We start from the raw sequence: 17,737 nt of genomic DNA on the forward strand, positions 1-17,737 counted from the left end.
GGCCATGCAGGAGCATCGCCTTCAAGGCTTCAAGGTTTGAACCTTACGAATCAATCTCAGTTCATTTTCTTTTTAAATCTAATACCGAAGTGCAGGTTTACTATTTACTTTTTAAATCTTACCGAAGTGCAGGTTTACTATTTTCAAATGGTTGAGAGAGACACGCACAAACACAAATACACACACATTATGCTCACATGCTCACACACATACGTACATACACAATTATATATATAACAGTGGGAATTGAGTGAATCCACTCCTCACTAATGCCTCGCTATAGTGGGGGTGCAGCCCTGTTGAAGATTTCTCTACCGGCTACCATACTGTAGCTGGGGTGGTTGGAGTCTCTGTGGATATATACAGTTTTCTTTTCTCACTTGACCTTCTTGTAAGGATTGTCCGTCTTCAGGCCTAAGGTTACGTCCAGGAATTCGACACTTGTCAAATTGATGGTGAACTGTTAAACTGTTAAACTTTTATTGATCTCAACAATTATATAGAGAAGGATATGTTGATGCTATTTTCCAAATCTCTGTAGTAATGCATTTGAGCAGATATGGATCGATTAATATGCATGATTCATAGATAGCGGAATTATGTAATACAAATGTACCAGAAACGCGCGTAAGCTGATTAAAAATGTATCAGTTTCCAGTGTCGTGTGTGTGTGTGTGTGTGTGTGTGTGTGTGTGTGTGTGTGTGTGTGTGTGTGTGTGTGTGTGTGTGTTTGTGTGTGTGTGTGTGTGTGTGTGTGTGTATTTGTGTGTGTGTGTGTGTGTGTGTGTGTGTGTGTGTGTTTTCTACTATACTCTATGATATTATACTGATTTTTTTTCACTGTATGAACTTTAGATTTACAGTTAGACAGGAAGTGAAATTTTACAGACTACATGGATTGCAATGACTTTCACTGGTCAATTTGATTAGTCAGGCTTAATTCCTACAGAGGGTTTAAAAAGTATTCGCCTAGATTTTTAATTCTTTTTTCTTTTTTCTTATATATATATATATATATATATATATATATATATATATATATATATATATATATGTATGTATGTATGTATGTATGTATATGTATGTATGTTATTTCTTTACTGCCCACAAGGGGCTAAACATAGAAGGGACAAACAAGGGATTGAGTCGATTACATCGACCCCAGTGCGTAACTAGTACTTAATTTTGCTTGTGGCCATATTAAAGGACTTTGGATACAAATGAGATTAAATGGATAAGATAGATAGGGTTTCAATAGCGAGGTTTCAAATTTTAAAATGGAACTTATATTAGACGTCTACTTTCAGAAAAACCAACAATGTTTAAATAATTAATAATTATATTTTACATGGAGTTCCAATGCGAGAGAAATCACGTCAAAACAGTGAATCCCCTACAAGTTCTCGATTTGAAATATTTGACTGGGGATTACCTGGTTCTGGATTTGATTCTGTTGAACGACATTCAGAGCCTTTTACGGTCTACACCGACCTTGGAAGTGAATCGTCCTTCTTTCTCGTCTGGCTAAGCAATAAAATATTTTCTTTGACAGAAATGGAACAAGCGTAGACAGCAGTGGATTAATCATTGAACAAAATAAGCACATGCTTATGGCATCAAGAGAAAATGGGGACACCACAGAAATGATAAATGGTTTACGGCACGAAAGAAATCACTTTAAACTTGCTAAAATAATATTCGAAGTGGTTTATATAATTGGAAATATAATTTCGAAATGTTCATGATGTCATTGTGAGGATCTGATAAAAGACTTTATAATTTACAAAAAGGTAGAAAATTGTTCAAATATAAAGTGGAAGTATACATAAATAAACAATATCATTTTCTATCTAACTGTTAGTTTGTTTCATTTTGAAAAAAGAAAACATTATTTTATGATTTATTTTTGTTCATATTTTGAATTACATATATAAATATTAGGGCACTAAAATCTTGGGAGTGCAATGGGTCTTAATCCTGTCTTAATCTTCGGAACAAATTGTGAGAAGCATGTCTAATCCCTATTAATATTCGTTTGATAGAAATGAATTCAATCAATATCCCTAGAGCAATTTATGACTACATGTTTTAATACAAATATAAGATTTAAATTCGGAAGAGAAAGGATGTAGAAGATTTTAATAATTTGAAATCACAAAACAAAGGGACACAACTTGCTTCAATCTATAAATTTTCAAGCAATATTTCATTTAGCATTTTATATAATGTGATTAACAATGCTGGTTCATAAAATGGAAAACAGATACTGCAGGAATGTTTTCCCTAGTGATTCAAATGTCTCAGTACTATTATAGAAATCATTAACGTGTGCTAATAAAGTACTTTTTCGAAATATGTAGAATATTGAAGGGATATTAAAAAAATCGTTTTTTCGTTTTCAGAATTATTTCCCTTGCATTTTAACATTAATTGTTACACTGTTATGGAGATTTCATCTCAATTACCTTTCTTTACTGAATACATATACATACATACATACATACATACATACATACATACATACATACATACGCGCGCACACATGCATACACATACACATATCCATACGTACGTACGTGCATACATACATACATACATACATACATACATACATACATACATACATACATACATACATTGTTGTTGTTCTTGTTCATGTTAACTCAGATTTTGTTGGAACTCCTGGGATCTTGCATGCATAATGGATTTGCCACCTGCAGCCTTTGATTCCATGCTATCCGTTCTTTTCAGCTATCTAATACTTTCCTGATTATTCTGGACGTTCCAAGAGGCAGACCAATTGTAACAGTTCTACTAGATGCCCTCTTCCGGTTTCCTTCATGTTCCTCTTGGTGCCTTCTGGTATTGTCCCTAAGGACCTAACAATAATTTGCACCGTCTTCATTTTCCATGGCCGGGCTATTTCGTACTTAAGGGGATTCTATATACCGTAAATCCTCGAGTATAATCCGCACTTTTTCCCAATATTTAAGGGTCAAAATTTCTAGTGCGTACTATATACGAGGTTCAGAATGAAAAATATTTTCTAAATGATAAATATGTAAAGGCAATTTATTTAATATTTATTTCTCACTGACGTTATTATTGTTATTTCTTTATTTTATGCAAAGTGCACAAAAAAGCTACACGTTTGCATTATGTTATATATACAATAATAATAAAGGACGTTACGTACATACGTTTACTAACTAAGGACGTTATATAGACCTCCTTGACCCAAGTTAGAGAAGAGATGCGTATTATACACAAGGTTTAGGTTTTTCATAGGTACAGCCCCCTAAAAATCCCCTGCGTATTATACTCAAGGGCGGACTATACTCGAGGATTTACGATATATATATTTTTTGCTTCCGTCTTGACTATTCATGGGTCAAACAGGCACGCAACATCAACTATATAGCACATGTGTCCACCTCCACTAGGTCTGGTTTGGTATACTCTAGCACCTGATTTCTTTAAATTGAGAAATCTCACAGAATTTAGCAGGTCTCCGACCTCGCCACTTTCTGCGGTTTGGCCTCATACCACGTCTTGCCTCTCTCTAGATCCCACTTTTCACGTAGTTTCCATTGTACTACTTTCACTTTCTCAACATGTCGTCACAACTTATAGTGGTTTTGGGCAAATGTAAGGCATTCCTTCACGTTATAGCTAATGGTTTTGTCAACTCTATTATAGATGCGGCACAAGGCCAGCAATTTAGGGGTAGAGGATAAGTCGATTATATTGACCCCAGCACTCAACCGATATTTATTTGATTGACCACGAAAGGATGAAGGACGAAGAGCAAAGTCGACATCGGTGGAATTTGAACTCAAAACGTAAAGACGGATGAAATGCCGTTAAGCATCTTATCAAGCGTGCTAACGATTTTGCCAGCTCGCCGCCTCAATAATAATGGATGATGATGATAATGATAATGATGATGATTATGATGATGGTGACGACGACGACGACAACGACGACGATTATTATCATCATCATCATCATAATCATCTTCATCATCATCAGTAAGAAGGCAGCGAGCTGGCAGGATCGTTAACACGCTGGACGAAATGCTTAGCAGTATTTCGCTCGTCGCTCCGATCTGAGTTCAAATTCCGCCGAGGTCGACTTTGCTTTTTTCATCCTTTCGGGGTCAATAAATTAAGTACCAGTTCAGTACTGGGGGTCGATGTAATCGACTAGCCCCTTCCCCCAAAATTTCAGGTCTTCTGCCGTTATTAGAAAGGATTATTATTATTATCAGTAGTAGTAGTAGTAGTAGTAGTAGTAGTAGTAGTAGTAGCAGCAGCAGCAGCAGCAGCAGCAGTAGTAGTAGTAGTAGTAGTAGTAGTAGTAGTAGTAGTAGTAGTAGTAGTAGTAGTAGTAGTAGTAGGGCTCTAACAAAGGCTATTGATGCTGTTTTTGTATGTAGGTACATTTACGTTTGTCTAGAGAGAGTAGGAAAAAAGTATTTTCTGAATATTACTACGGTAGCGTTTTCGTGCTGTGTTTAGTAAATGTGTAACGGTGTTTGAATGATGACAGAAATTTTGGTCTTGAAGCTTGATGCTCTTCCGCACAAAGGAACAAACTAATAAAACAGAAAAAAAAAAACCATTAATAGAATAGAGTAGTATGTTTCCATTCTATAATCCTATTTTACAGGCACAATCTACCATAACAAGCCATAACAATATATCTATATAAAGTTTGGTGACAAGACAGAGTTACACGTAATGGCGAACAAGAGAAGAGCTAACTTAAGACATTCCCTCAAAGTACAAGCGTCTGTGGAAAACTTAGCCACCAATACTAAAATACATTGAAAGGATTAAATCGTTTTGTTGCTTGAGAAACTGGAACCGTCATTCGTGTAAACCAAAGGCGCACACGCACACATACACACACACACACACACATGTTTTTATACACACACTTATATGGTTTATAGCAGGCATGGCTGTGCGGTAAGAAGCTTACTTCCCAACCACATGGTTCCGGGTTCAGTCTTACTGTGTGTCACCTTGGGCAAGTGTCTTCTACTACAGCCTGGGCCAACAAAAGCCCTGTGAGTAGATTTGCTAGACGGAAACTGAAAGAAGCCCGTAGTATATATATATATATATATATATATATATATATATATATATATATATATATATATTCTTTTACTTGTTTCAGTCATTTGACTGTGGTCATGCTGGTCCACCGCCTTTAGTCGAACAAATCGACCCCAGAACTTATTCTTTGTAAGCCTAATACTTATTCTATCGCTCTCTTTTGTCGAACCGCTATATTACGGCGACGTAAACACACAAGCATCGATTGTCAAGTGATGCTGCAGGGACAAACTTAGACACAGAAACACGCACACACACACACACACACACACACACACACACACACACATATATATATATATATATATATATATATATATACGACGGGCTTCTTTCAGTTTCCCTCTACTAAATCCACTCACAAGGCTTTGGTCGGCTCGAAGCTATAGTAGAAGACATTTACCTAACGTGCTACACAGTAGGACTGAACCCGGAACTATGTAGTTGGGAAGCAAACTTCTTACCACAAAGCCACGCCTGTGCCGCTGAGTGTGTGTGTGTGTGTGTGTGTGTGTGTGTGTGTGTGTGTGTGTGTGTGTGTGTGTGTGTGTGTGTGTGTGTGCGTGCGCGTGTGTGTGTGTGTGTGTGTGAAAGTTAAAGTTATCACAAATCACAACTCTGAGTTTTATGGTTCTGGTTTCCATACAATAATAGAAGAAAAGACAAATTATTCTCTATTTAAATACGTAATAACTATTAAGCATTTTATTTTTAATTTGAAAATGTAAATAAACAGTGAACGCTTTTTGATTGGCTAGTGACTTTTAAGCATGTTATACCAGACAAGTCGGCATTTATACGTTTGTGGCGGACTCTACCGGAGAGAATAGGAAATAAACGAGAGCTGCGTTCTCTCCTTCGCTACAGAATATTCTGGTAGGATTGCCGACAGGTGGCATTACCGCCGGTCGACTATAAAAAGCGAGGTACTATACAATTCTCTCTCTTTACCTGGCTCTCTCTGGCACTTATTCTCTTGTGCTTGGCTTTTCGCCTATCTCCTGGTCGCTCGACTTGTGCGGTCACACACAGCTAGACTGATGTCTCCCACTTACAATTATGAATTTTAAAGTGGCAACCACTACATAGAACAAACCTAAAAGAAAACCTACATGCCGGCTTCTTCACTAAACGTTAAACATTATTTTTTTCAACAAAAGAATTGATTTGTAGTGACCAAAAGATTTATAATTCGTCCAAGTATTGAGACTGGAATTATGGTTAACAAGCTGGTTAAACTAAGCTACAGAATTAGAAACGGATTATTTAACTGAATACCCAGATCTACGTAGAGCCTACGATACAATTAAGGACCATGAGACGAGTTTGTAGTAATCCATCTCGTATATTAATAAACCCAACCAAAACGGAATGTTGGAGAATTAGTAAAAAGCATTTCAAGCACATTCAGTCTTTAAAATTAAACAAAACACCCTTCACTCTTATGAAATAACATAATTTCTCTTTAATACTGTTTAATATGAATAGCAATAAGCATTTTTGTTCATTTTCAACTTGATATGACGGAATTATATCCTTTCGATATATTACGATGGCACATCAGCCAACGATCCGTTTGCTGTTTCATTTGTATAACTTTATACTTACCGGACTGAGAACAACGCAGCTAGTTTTCATAAATGACAAAGCGGAACCACGCTGGAACGAATGCGTCCTACAATCTAATGACGTCTATCACAGCTGAAAACAAAATGTATAATTACACAAGTCTAAATGGAGAATTTTTCTACCGGATCTATTCTTGAAGTATTAGGTCTTATCGCGTTCGAATACGATCGAACATGTTAAACATGATTTTGCACAATTACATTTTATCCAAAAGCTGCTTAGTGCAACATATTACCATCTTTAAAATGAAGATGGCTAAAGTAAGAGAATTAAAGCGTATTTGTATATATTTTTCAATACATGAAAAGAAAATCATTTAAATAATTCGTTTTAATTTAAATTTGAGGAGGATTGTGTGTGTGTGTGTGTGTGTGTGTGTGTATGTGTATGTGTGTGTGTGTGTGTGTGTGTGTGTGTGTGTGTGTGTGTGTGCGTGCGTGCGTGCGTGCGTGTGTGGGTGTTATGAATGTGAAAGTCACTTCTACAGACAAGTTAATGTCTTTAAGTACATATAATGAATAACCAAGTAAATTAATTTAAATTTCGGGAAAAGGTTTTATAATATGTAACAGTTATTATTATTATTATTATTATCATTTATGTCTACGGCATTGAGAGCGCAAAAGTAAAATTCTATAATCAAATTAGTTTTATAATAAAGTTCTGCTTATCTGCTATCATTCATGTGTGTAATATTCAATGAATAAAGTTAAATTCTTCAAACAAATAAGTTTATATGAAAAGATTTTAAATTATGATAAGAGAGAGAAAGTGGTAAGAAAAATCCATATTGTATAAAGTATTTAATTTGAGATACTAAGAAAGGAACTTAATGAAGCAATAAAGGAAAATGTTAAGGGCTAGGTTGACTGTCATATAACACAAGGCCTGACATTTTTGAGGAATGTGCCAGTCGATTAGATCAACCCCAGTACGCCACTGGTACTTAATTTATCAACTCCGAAAGGATGAAAGGCAAAGTCGATCTCGGTGGAATTTGAACTCAGAACGTAAAGACAGACGAAATACCGCTAAGCATTTCGCCCAGCGTGCTAACGATTCTACCAGCTTGCTGCCTTATTGCTTAAAAATAATTAGATTAGTCAATCGCGGTGGTGATTTATAAATTAGCTGGGCTTATGTTGCTGATTGAGTTTTCTTCAGGAAACTGTTAGATTACCTTCATCTGGATTGATTGATTGATTGATTGATTGATTGAATAATGTTGTCGCTTGTAGTTAATGAAAAGACTGAATGGAAATTGTTTGATAGTTCAGAAGTGAATTACTATTAAAATATAATACAATAATAATATGAGTTCTATTAAGATTACAAAGTTATAATCAGTTGTGATATGTTAAGGAAGTTTGTTTAATATATATGTAGTTAAGTTTTTTTTTCACAAAATAAAACAAGAAAAATTGATTTCTAAAGGCAAAAGATTATTAAAATTATCAATGTGGCTAGGAACCTGATTTGATATTGATTTCAAATTTTGGCACAAAGCCAGCAATTTTCGGGAAGAGGTAAATCGAATACATCGATCTCAATGTTCACCTGGTACTTATTCTATTGACTCCGAAAGAACGAAAGGCAGAGTCGATCTCGGCGGAATTTGAACTCAAAATGAGAAGACGGACGAAGTGCTATTAAGCATTTTGTCCAGCGCATTAACGATTCTGTCTGTGCGCCGCCTGCACCTGATTCAATATTAGAAGTGTGTATATGTTAATAATATGATGGACTCTGCCGTCGAAGACAACGTATTGGTGTTCGGATTTTGTCGATCAAGCTGCACAAATGATTAGTTTATAGTGATCAAATGTATGTATTGTACATTAGCTCACTCTCTCCATCAAATTGACATTCTCTGAGCAGGTGCACAGTGTACCACGCGTCGGGTGTCAAAGTTATCGCAGAGTAACGTGAGACGAAGTGTTTTGCTCAAGAGTACAACCCAAGGTGCCACACAAGTCGGCGTTTATACGTTTTGGCGGACTCTACCGGAGAGAAAAGGAAATAAACAGCTAGACTGATGTCTCCCACTAACAATTATAAACTTTAAACTGGCAACCACTACATAGAACAAACCTAAAAGAAAACCTACATGCCGGCTTTCTCATTAAACATTAAATTTTTTTTCAACAAGATTTATAGAGACTAAAAGATTTATAATTCATCCAAGTATTGAGACTGGAATTATGGTTAACAAGCTGGTTAAACTAAGCTACAGAATTAGAAACAGATTATTTAACTGAATACCCAAATCTACGTAGAGCCTACGATACAATTAAGGACCATGAGGCAAGTTTGTAGTAATCCATCTCGTATATTAATAAACCCAGCCAAAATGGAATGTGGGAGAATTAGTAAAAAGCATTTCAAGCAGGAATTGAAACCACGATCTTTCGATCGTGAGTGCAACACCCCAGCCACTAGGCCGTGCGCCTTCACATGTTACTAATATATAAAGGGTATTTTTAATAAGTTTGTATCAATACAGTATATATGGGTTTTACAAAGGAAATATAGAGGTCGGTAATAATTATAAAGGTAATTTTGCAATATAAAAGTGAGCGGTCTAATTGTTAGATGTTCTGGTCATTTCATCAATCACCAGGTCGCGAGTTCAATTCCAGTGTTGGGCGGCATTTTGTGTTTTTTGAAAAATTGCCTGCTCCAATGAATTCAGCTGAAAATGAGTACCAGACGAGTGCTGGTACAGCACCTCTCTCTCTCTCTCTCTCTCTCTCTCTCTCTCTCTCTCTCTCCCTCTCGCTATATATATATATATATATATATATATAGGCGCAGGAGTGGTTGTGTGGTAAGTAGCTTACTAACAACATGGTTCCGGATTCAGTCCCACTGCGTGGCACCTAGGGAAAGTGTCTTCTACAATAGCCTCGGACCGACCAAAACCTTATGAGTGGATTTGGTAAACACATTAATGTAAACTCTAATCACCATAAATCTACTTCGATAGTGTAATTCAAGGTATATCTATCCGGATATCTGATCTCTCAGCCACGAAGGAAATCTTCAGTAACCACGCTGCATACAACAACCAGGCACTAACTGCTAGTGGCTTCTCCCAGCAAATTAAATTCATGGCAAACACTAAGCTTAAAAAATATATCGCTAAACTCAGCCCCACTACTAAACAAATTAACCTTTCCACTATAGATAGACAAACTAAAACCCCGCTAGAAACTTGGAAGGACCTCAGGTGTGACACTCTCCTCCATCCTACGCTCACCCGTATAAAACACGATCGAAACTCAAACTGATAAACAACAAAGTCTCCCGCAACCTTCCTCTAACAAATATTATAGATTATACTTCCCCTATATTGCCTAACAAAAGCGGAGTTGATCGATTCTCTGGGTTACACCCCCATTCGCTTTAAACGTTAAGAGCTTAGCCAAAACCTTCTTTCAAATAGTAGACTAACTTCCACGTCACTATAAATACCATTCAATCTTCAATAGATCTACCCTCAAATTATCCTACACTACACACGCAACCCAAACACTACAACCAGAATTAACCAAGAGACAAACATCCCCGCTTCCTAGGAAGGTAGAAATGTAGCACTACCACTAATATTAATGTTAACAATTCTAATACGACCGTTACCACCACTAGTACTACTAATATTTTATTAATAATAATAACATTACTACTAATAATAATAACAATAAGAGTAATAATAATAACAACAACAATGATAATAATATGAATCAATCCCCTAATAGTTTTAATATCTCCAGAATTTTAATATCTCCAAAAATAATACTGCATCTTCCCTTTCCACCAATAACCCTCATAGGACTGAGCTGTAACTGCCGATCTGCGACCGAATGCCTGTTGCAAGCCCAATGCAGAAGGTTTAACATAGTATACAAATGCACGGTCCACAACATATTGCATAATTCAACTAACTACTACATTGGATCGACTATAATTTTAAACAAAGATATCCTGTACATATAAACTCGTTTAAGTACGAGGAGCATAGCAAATCTACCTCCCTAGCCAACCACATACACCATCTAATAAATAAAAAGATACCATATAGGATATCCTGGGTCATAATAGATTCCGGGGTCGCATACGAGGTCCTACTTGTGGACTGTGCCTAAAAGAAGCCCCAATGATATTAATACATAATTCACCGCAATTACTAAATAAACAACACGAAGCCTTTTCTACAGGTTGCCATACGTTCTACCGCACCTTTAAATTCTTCCATAGGTTCAAATGCAAACAGAATCAACACGCATAACACATCCACACACGGTGTATATATATGTATATGTATATATATATGTGTGTGTGTATATGAATATATGTATGCGTTTTATATGTACGCTTATATGTGTGTATATATATGTGTGTGTATATGTGTGTGTGTATATATGTATGTGTATATATATGTGTGTGTGTGTATATGTATATGTGTATATATGTGTGTGCATGTGTATGTGTGTGTTCACTTTTTCTTTTCTTTTTCTTTTCCTTTCTTTTTTCTTCTAACTCTCTATCAATATAAGTATCATAGAAACTAATTAGTTTCAATTAAATAATCTTTAGTTTTTGCAGTTTCTAGGTCTTATCTTTCTTAGTTTGTAATTTTAAGTTTTAATCTTTAATTCAACTTTAATTCTTAATCCTTTATCTCGCATCATTTAATTGCTATTAAGTTTGAATTATAATTTCAAATATCTACACTAAACAGTTGTCCTTTATGACCATACATAGATTGACCTTTCACCCCCACTTTACTGAAACTTTAACGTTTGACCTCTCACCCCAATGCAACACTGACATATCTCTATCATTACCTTTACTTTTTTATTTTTATTCTTACTTTTACACCTATCTTCTTTTTATTCATTTCTCCTCTCTCTTTCTCTCTTACCCTCTCTCTCTTTCTCTCTTCCTCTCTCTCTCTCTCTCTCTCTCTTTCTCTCTTTGTTCTCTCTCTCATATACACCCATTCACAAATCCATTTATGTCTATCTTACTTTCTAGTTCTATATACGCATTTACATACTATCTATCGCTCCAATATGAATACATCATTCAAAAACTGCCAAAATACTGCCTGGATTTACCTGGGATTTTAACTAAGGACCTGTAGCTTCATGGAAGTACCGACCAACATCCATATCCTCTGGAAAAAGATGAGCTGTGAACATTATTCTCCCGCCTGTATTCTACCTTACTCTATATTCTTCTATTTACTCCTTCCTTACTCTTTATTCTTCTATTTACTCCCTTATTCTTTGATTTTATTCCTTATAAAAAGTGAATTTTATTCCTTGTAAACTGTAAATTTTCTCTGTCTAAAATATTCATACCTTGTCTCTGATGACGGGATACCCAGTGCAAGGACAAGCTAACCAGCCACTTGGGTTATCCTTACCCTGATTAAATTATTCTAAATGACTTGAGATACTTGTTCTGTCTTGGTTTTGCTTTTTCCTCTAATATAATATATACCTACTATAACGGAACCTGATACGGATCCCTAGATCCAACCTCAGCCGTGAACTTGGAGCCTAATGGGCGACCAACTATAGCACTTACATTCGTTTGGATCACAAATGAACTAAACCCCTCATATTCTATTCATATATATATATACAAGAATAAGGGCAGGGAATCGTCAATTAATAATAGAATTAATAATTAACAATTTTGCCAAGTAGTTCAGTATGAAAAAACCTTTATCGGTAAAACCATTTATCATCATAAATATACAGGGATTAGCAATTGAGTTGCTTCTCCAACATACTGAAAATTTAGAAATAGCAGTCAAAGAACTACTGATTCTAAACTACAAATTTTTCTCTAAAACGGATGGCGATATTTATGGCACACATAGAACAAAAAACCGGAGGGAAAAGCGTAAACAAACCAAGTCTTAAGTTCATTGGATACGAATCGTTTCATGGTTAAGTGAATGAAAATTTCACTATTCCAATCTTCAGCCCTTGTAGTTTAGAATCAGTAGTTCTTTGACTGCTATTTCTAAATTTTCATATATATATGTGTGTGTGTGTGTGTGTGTGTGTGTGTGTGTGTGTGTGTGTGTGTATACGTATGTATGTATGTATGTATGTATTTATAGATTTATACCAAAATTTGGTAAAAATATTGTATCTATTATCAAACGTAGCAAAATTCTCCCATATGAGTTTTTGTATATATATATATATCGATTTAAATAAGAGCTAAAAGATGATCCATCGTAAAAACTTTATTATGACCAATGATCATTTCGATGCAATATCCCGACAAACTCATGCATATTATAAAATATGGAATATTGTATCTCTTCAGAGATACAATATTCCATATTTTATAATATGCATGACTCGATCTGAATATTGCATCGAAATGATCTTAGGTCATAATAAAGTTTTTACAATGGATCATCTTTTAGCTCTTATTTAAATCGATATATTGTAAAAACTTTATTATGACCTAAGATCATTTCGATGCAATATTCAGATCGAGTCATGCATATTATAAAATATGGAATATTGTATCTCTGAAGAGATACAATATTCCATATTTTATAATATGCATGAGTTTGTCGGGATATTGCATCGAAATGATCATTGGTCATAATAAAGTTTTTACAATGGATCATCTTTTAGCTCTTATTTAAATATATATATATATTTCTTTTTTGCGCCTTTTTAAAGCCTAGCCAGGCTCATGGGCCCAGTTTCCCGGTTTCTATGGCGTATGTGTTCCCCCCAGCTGGACGGGACGCCAGTCCATCGCAGCTTTTACTCAAGAAACAGGAAGAAAGAGTGAGAGAAAGTTGGGGCGAAAGAGTACAACAGGGGTCACCACCACCCCTGCCGGAGCCTCGTGGAGCTTTTAGTTGTTTGCGCTCAATAAACACACACAACACCCAGTCTGGGAATCGAAACCGCGATCCTCCGACCGCAAGTCCGCTGCCCTCCACACACACATATATATATATACGTATATATATACTAGCAGCTAAGCCCAGTTTCACCCGGTCGGTTTGTATGATGTGGCTGTAAAAGCTGCTGAGTAAGCATTCGACTTGTTTGGGCACGCTTACGTTAAAAAACAATTCTAGAATGACATTTTTCTGTCAAAACACTAAAAATAACTGACCAACAAAAAAAAACAACCAAGATTCAACCAAATCAAAAAATAAACCCACATAGTAAGCGAACCTAAATGCAAAACATAAACATGCAAAACAACAGAAACAAAAATAAAAAATAAGAATTAAAAATAGGTCAAAAATCTTTTAAATTTTCAAAGGTTAAAAAACAACAAAAAAAATAATAACTGAAAGATATTAAATATCACTACCTCAATGCGAAATATTACACAAAATTTAAAAAAAAAAAAAAAAAGAAAAAACATCTGAAACTGAAAAACGAATCACTGAAACACTACAAAGAAAGACTTCATAAAAAATCCCACTTCCAATGTGCTCACGCAAGCACACACAAACACACACACATATATTCACCTAAAGTTGAAACGCTGTTTGATTTATTTTTTCAGCGTACAATTTTCATCAACCCACTACCAAGGATGACATCACTCCTTCCTTCCTTATTCATCGGTAACCATGGGAGCTATGAAAAAAGTAAAACATCACCCCTTCATTCCTTATTCATCTATCACCCCTTCCTTTCTCATTCATAAACACAAGAGTATTATTATAGTAGATTATCTCGGTAACCATAGGAGCTATGACAAAATACAAAGCCCAGCATCACCACTGGATCGTTCTACACATCTGTGTAATTTTTCGCGCAATTCCACCGTTTGACCGTAAATCCCAAGACAAGAAAGAATTGTCCATGTCAAATTTATATCTATAGATATACATACATACATACAGACAGACAGACATACATACAAACATACATACATACATACATACATACATACATACATACATACATACATACGTACGTACGTACATACATACATACATATATATACATCCGTACATACATACATACATACATACATACATACATACATACATATACAACTGGCACTCCGTCAATTAAAACAATGAAGGTTCCAGTTGAAACCGATCAACGGAATAGCCTGCTCGTGAAATTAACGTGTAAGCGACTTTTAACGCAGTTCTCAGGGAGATTCAGCGTGACACAGAGTGTGACAAGGCCGGCCCTTTGAAATACAGGTACTACTCATTTTTGCCAGCTGAGTGGACAGGAGCAATGTGAAATAAAGTGTCTTGCTCAAGGATACAACAGGTTGCCGAGAATTGAACTCACGACCTTACGAACGTGAGCCTAATACCCTAGCCAATCACCTTCATATATACACACACACACACACACACATACGTATATATATATTTCTCTTTCTCCTTTCTTTGTCTCTCTCCTCTTCTTTCTCTTTCCCTTTCTCTCTCCCCCTCTCTCTTTCTCACATGGTGCCACACGCTAAATGTACCTCTTAGTCAAAAATGAGAGTGCAAGAATGCGTCTATGTCTGCTCGCGACTACACGGGTACCTACAATAATTAACCAAAACACGGTACATGTTACCAAGCCATAGTCGCTCGCGAGTGTGGGCTGGCTGTACTCAGCTTAATTATAAGAATGTGCTCTGAAGATATCAGATGCAGATGTTGAGAAGTATCAATTAGTTAGATGTAATGGATGGCGTTTGAAGCCAATGGTGTATATCTATAGGGATTGCGAATTTAATATGGTTATCAACATGAACTCTTTAACGCAAATTGACTTTGCTGGTAGGTAATTATTAGATCAATGTTAGATTTGGAGGAGAGAAAGGGTTTAAGGGTGAAGATAAATTAATAGTAATAGGATCGGCATGGATAGATGTTAGACAGCGCAGAATTATTGATAATTATGCGAGCTGTACCTAATTAATAATGTTTAGCATAACATATCATTAAATGATTGTGTAGTCCTTGCATTATTATTATTACTATTACTATTATTATTATTATTACTATTACTATTATTATTATTATTATTATTATTGTTATTATGTGAGGGTGCACGACTTAAAGGTTGGGGTGTTGCCCTCATGATCGCTCGATCGTGATTTCAATTCCTAGACCGAGTGCTGCGTTGTGTTCCTGAGCAAAAGAAAACCTCATCTCACATTACTCTGCGATCACTTCGACACCTGACGCGTGGTACACTTGTGCACCTGTTCAAACAACGTCGATTTGACGGAACAAAGTGAGCTAATATACAGCACATATGTTGTTGTTGGCACTCCGTCGCTTACGACGACGAGGGTTCCAGTTAATCCGATCAACGGAACAGCCTGCTTGTGAAATTAACGTGCAAGTGGCTGAGCACACCACAGACGCGTGTACCCTTAACGTAGTTCTCGGGGATATTCAGCGTGACACAGAGTGTGACAAGGCTGACCCTTTGAATTACAGGCACAACAGAAACAGGAAGAAAGAGTGAGAGAAAGTTGTGGTGAAAGAGTACAGCAGGGTTCGCCACCATCCCCTGCCGGAGCCTCGTGGAGCTTTATGTGTTTTCGCTCAATAAACACTCACAACGCTCGGTCTGTGAATCGAAATACAACACATATATTTGATCATTATCAACAAATCATTTGGGCTGATTATTCGACAAATGCTAAACATCCATACGCCGTCTTAAACGAGAGAGTCCTTATCATTTCACTATATGTAAACCCATCACTCTGTGTTTGTCTTTTTATTGACCCCTCATCCTTCGCCCTTATGACAAATAAATGATATTATTATTATTATTATTATTATTATTATAAGGCTGAATCCAGGATTTTACGGTCAGAAAGAACAACACCTGTATTTTATGGTCTCCCTAAAATACACAAAGATTTCCTCCAATGCGCCCAATTTGCAGCGGATATGAACGTTGTACGGCCAAGATTTCTGAATGGTTGGATGGCTTTCTACTCCTTGCCACAAAAAGATTAAGTTCCTATATTCAGAATACTTTTAATTTGATGTCTAAAATCAACAACTTTTTTAAGCACCGAAGCCGTGTCGAGAACTGTAGAAGCATGCATGGATGCCTTCGAAAAGCGATCAAACAAAAGTATTCCATCAAATTTTCTTGGTAGATTATTGAGGTTTGTGCTAGAAAGTAATACAATGAAATTTAGACAAATATTTTACCACCAGACAAAGAGTTGCGCTATGGGTACCTCCTTGGAAGTTAATTTCGCTAATGTCTTTATGACGAAATTCGAGACACAGTTATTGAAGACATTCAAATCCCTCCATGGTCATGAACCAATACTCTGGTTACGGTTCATTGACGACGTATTTTTTGTCTGGAAAGGATCACAGGATAGTTTAATGGACTTCTTGCATTTCTGTGACTGTTATGCTAGAAACTATGGCCTTTAAGGCCAACATAAAATTTACGTCTAGTTTTTCAAAAACTAGCGTTGAATTTTTGGACACAAAAGTCAAGTTTTCTGGAGGCAGAATAGTGACAGAGTTATTTTGCAAGCCCACGTCATCCCACATTTATCTCCAGCGCCGCTCCGATCATCCACATCATATTATTCGGTCAAATCTGAAATCCCAATTTTTGAGGATAAAACGGATTTGTACTGACAGGGGATTACTGGAAACATGCAAATACTTTTGTATATCATCATGGCAAACGCGGTTACAGTGAATCACGATTAAAGGAAATAGCAAATGAAATAGCTAAGATTAGCAAAGATAATTTTAGCAAACACAATACAATAGATGACAGAATTTCTTTAGTGATTAACTGACACCGAAATTCCGCTGGCATTTCAAAAGTGTTGCGTGGAAGTTACCAGCATGTGGCGAAAAAATAACCACGTTTCAAACAGACATTACTTCAGCGGCCTATTGTAGCCTTTAGACAGAATAAGAATATAAGAGAATTTTTTTCTCTATTTCTGACTCCAAGAAAACG

This window comes from Octopus bimaculoides, chromosome Z (assembly GCF_046866305.1).
Source record: "Octopus bimaculoides isolate indiv1 chromosome Z, ASM4686630v1, whole genome shotgun sequence".
In the NCBI taxonomy this organism is placed as follows: domain Eukaryota; kingdom Metazoa; phylum Mollusca; class Cephalopoda; order Octopoda; family Octopodidae; genus Octopus; species Octopus bimaculoides.